This window comes from Camelina sativa, chromosome 2 (assembly GCF_030686135.1).
Source record: "Camelina sativa cultivar CO46 ecotype springtype chromosome 2, ASM3068613v1".
Classification (NCBI taxonomy): Eukaryota; Viridiplantae; Streptophyta; class Magnoliopsida; order Brassicales; family Brassicaceae; genus Camelina; species Camelina sativa.
This window is the reverse complement of record NC_141881.1, coordinates 15,949,635-15,953,645: the sequence shown is the minus strand read 5'-3', so window position 1 is coordinate 15,953,645 and position 4,011 is coordinate 15,949,635. Positions and strand designations below refer to the sequence as shown.

Here is a 4,011-nt window from a genome sequence, read left to right as displayed (position 1 = left end):
AGATTTGATTAGTGGCTTAGGATCTTAGAGATGGGATAGGTTGGTAAAGAGTTATGTTTATCTAGATTGTTTAAGCTTGATTGTTTATAGATCCCTTCTAGATTAGATGTGCTCTATGATGTTCTTATACTGAGAGGGTAAGGATAGATCTTAAGCTTCTTAGCATCACACCAATGTCTAAGTTGTTAGATAAGGCTAATACTAGAGATTATCATGAAGCATGCTAAGAGATTAGATGTTTAATATGATTTTTGACATTTATGATCTGAGTTTATTGCCTGTTTAGTATGGTTTCACCAATGAGAGTTGGGTTAGGATGAAACTAAACTTGATTGCTATTGTCATGAGAATGGATTAGCAAGTATTAGAAGATCATTGTCTAGGGATAGCTTTTCTGAAGTTTGTTAAATAATCTGGGTAAGCTTAGCTTGTTACCAACCAATTAACCCCATCTCTAGGACCTATTTGCTCATTGTTTATTACTGCTTTCTCTGTTTAATCGTTTTTCATCATTTATTTTGCATCTCTGCTCGTTATTTTGCTTTTGTTCTTCTGTTATGCATCACTCGGCCAAGTGCTCGACCCCCCACTCGACCATGCACTCAACCGAGTGCTAGGTCGAGCCCCTGTTTACTTACTTGTTTATGCATTGTTCTATTTCATTTCAGTTTGCTCTTAGTTGCATTTGTTAGTAGTTTTCTATTGCTTAGCATAGTTTATTGCACTTGTTCTACTGTTTAATTATGCATTAGTACTGTCTTAAGTTGCTTTAATCTTCTGCATTTACATTTCTTTCATTAGGTTGTTAGAAACAAATCAACTTGATATTTGGCTTAACTTGAATGCATTGATCACATCTTGACTGCTTACATATCACACTCTTTATGGATTGACATCCTTTATGCTACAACATCATAAGGGTATTGAAACACCTTGCATTCCATCACATCATCTCTGCTTATGTCTTTGTTTGCATGTTCTCATACATTCATTGCATAATTAGAGAACCTAGATAAAATCCTTGTTTCAATTTGGCGCCATTGCCCATTTGAGTGTGTTTTTGTGACATTTAGGATCCATATTAATCTAAGATTAAGTTCGTTTATAGACTTGAATCTTCTGTTGCTGGGTTGAAGTTCCATTTCAGGTACCACTCGACCATTCACTCGACCACCACTCGACCGAGCAGTGATCGAGCAGTTGATCGAGTCAAACGCCGTGTACATTTGGACACCACTTCCCAGTCGACTTGACAGCCTAGACGAGCCTGAGCTCAATTTTGAACCTGTTCGAGTCTGTACTCGCGTTTGTTGATGCACACAAGGTCTAAGGGGAAAGACAATCTTCAAAGGCCTATTGATAACATCCATAGGAAGCAAAAGGGTTTGGGAAATAAGAGAAGAAGGGTAGTTCAAGTTCAGCAAGAGGATCCAGTTATCATGGAGCAACAAGCTAACCATGAGCAGAGACCTAGGCACATTGGTGCTGGAGATGCACCCAACACCCACAACCAAAGGGCTGGTATTGTGCCTCCAACAGTGCCAAACGACAACTTTGAGATCAAGAGTGGATTGATCTCCATGATTCAAGCTAACAAGTTCCATGGGTTGCCAATGGAGGATCCACTAGATCACCTTGATGAGTTTGACAGAATCTGTGGTCTTACAAAGATCAATGGAGTGAGTGAAGATGGATTCAAGTTGAGGCTCTTCCCATTTTCACTTGGAGATAAGGCACACCTTTGGGAGAAGACTTTTCCTACTGGAGCAATAACCATATGGGATGCTTGCAAGAAGGCTTTCTTGGCCAAGTTCTTCTCAAATGCAAGGACTGCTAGGTTGAGAAATAAAATTTCTAGGTTTGCTCAAAGAAACAATGAAAGCTTTTGTGAAGCATGGGAGAGGTTCAAAGGATTTCAGACTCAATGTCCTCATCATGGTTTCAGAAATGAGTCACTCTTGAGTACATTATATAGAGGAGTGCTTCCCAAGATAAGGATGCTTCTTGACACAGCTTCTAATGGAAACTTCCTCAACAAGAATGTGGAAGAAGGCTGGGAGTTAGTTGAGAATCTTGCTCAGTCAGATGGCAACTATAATGAGGACTATGACAGAACCATAAGGTCATCATCAACTGATAAAGAGGACAAGTACAAGAAGGACTTGAAGATGGTCAATGAGAAGCTTGACAAGATCCTTCTTAGCCAACAAAAGTCTCTTCACTTCATTGGTGAAGAAGAGGTTCCAGTTCAAGAGGGGGAGACTGAGTTTGCTGAGTTCTGCTACATGCAAAACCAGGGAGGATTCAAGGGCTACAACCAAGGGGGTTTCAAGAACAACAATCTCTCTTATAGGAGTACCAATGTGGCTAATCCTCAAGACCAAGTCTATCCACCTCAACAGCCTCAACAGCAACAAAACTATGTCCCCAAACAACAACATCAAGTGTTCCCGCCTCAGTTGTGTCCCCCACCAGTGTTTCAGACTAACCAAGGCCAAGAACAAGACTTAAGAGCAATGATGCAACAATTGTTGATTGGGCAAGCATAAGGAAAGATTGAGGAATCCAAACAGTTTGCTGAGTTGAATCAAAGGCTCACATCACAATACAATGATCTGAATATGAAGTTTGAGGGTCTTAATTCAAGGGTGAAGTATATGGAAAGTAACATAGCCTCTACTTCAGCTCCAAAACCCAACCAACTCCCTGGAAAAGCTGTTCAAAATCCAAGGGAGTTCACAGCCAAAGCCATTCAAATTCAGGAGGAAGAAGTCACTAAGGACAATGAAGTCCAAGTTTGGGTGAATTCATTAGTTACTGAAGCCCCAAGTGACGTTTGTGCAAAGCAACAGGAGCTCGCAAGCGAACTCGACCAGGAACTCGAGCAGCCACTCGACCGAGTGCGTGCTCGAGTGGTCAATCGAGCTGGAGACTCCGAAGCTGTCAAACCTGCTATGTACATTCCTCCTACCTACAAGCCTCCACTACCATTCCCTGGGTGTTTCAAAGCATAGAAAATTAAGGAGCTTAGGGAAATCATTGAGAGAAAAGAAATGTTGGCTAAGCAACTAGAGGAAGAAAGGGTTTTGAAGGAAGAAGCTTTGGTTGAGAAAAAGGAACAAGTGTCAGCCATACAAGAGGTCATCATAGCTTACCAAGAAGAGGAGAGAGGACCTGCCTTGGAACAGTATGAACCATATCCTCTCTATAGGGATTTTTTGCTTGATTTGTCAAAGAAGAAGGCTCAAGCTCAAGATGAGAAGGATCTTGAGAACCTTGGAGGAGTGATCATCCCAATTAAGCTTAAGGATCCAGGACCATTCTATCTGCCTTGCACAATCAGTTACCTCCACTACAATCAATGCCTTTGTGATTTAGGAGCTTCAACTAGTGTGATGCCATACTCCATAGCTCAAAAGCTTGGGAGAACTGATTTCAAATCCACCAACCTCCATGTTTGCCTAGCTGATGGGACAAACAGAGAAGTAATTGGTAGGTTGGAGAATGTCCCACTCAAGATAGGGAAGGCAAGGGTTCACACAGATTTTGTGGTACTGGAGATGGACAAAGAACCTAAAGATCGATGATACTATCATCCTTGGAAGGCCATTCTTAGCCACTGTGGGAGCAGTTATTGATATCAAGGAAGGTCTTGTGACCTTGAACATTGCTGAAGATGTAGTTGTGAAGTTCAACATCTATAATCGAACCAACCTTCCTACCATTGATGACCAGCCTTTTACTATCAAGGACAAAGGTGGTCAAGGAGGTTTAATTCATAAGGTAATTCCAAAGGCTGAGCTCCCACTTCAAGAGGATTCTGTGGAAAAGCTTAAGAGGTCAGTTCAAGAGCTGTCTACTATAGTTGAGGATCTCCAAGTTAAGCTGAACAAGAGGTCTTTGAGGAAAGCAAGACCAAGGCTCAAAATCAAGAAGAAGTATGGTTTGTGTGCTAAGGGTGAGGTGATCAAGGATCAACTTCACAGTGACCAAGAGGTTCCAGGGAGGATT

The 4,011-nt window shown here is 41.4% G+C and overlaps 1 non-coding gene across 1 annotated transcript; it reads right to left on the bottom strand.

Moving 5' to 3' along the window:
* Positions 1 to 1,835: 1,835 nt before the first annotated feature.
* Positions 1,836 to 1,942, bottom strand: LOC147948692 (small nucleolar RNA R71). Its single transcript, XR_015585981.1, has one exon. It is a non-coding gene; the product is annotated as a small nucleolar RNA R71 (small nucleolar RNA).
* Positions 1,943 to 4,011: the final 2,069 nt, after the last annotated feature.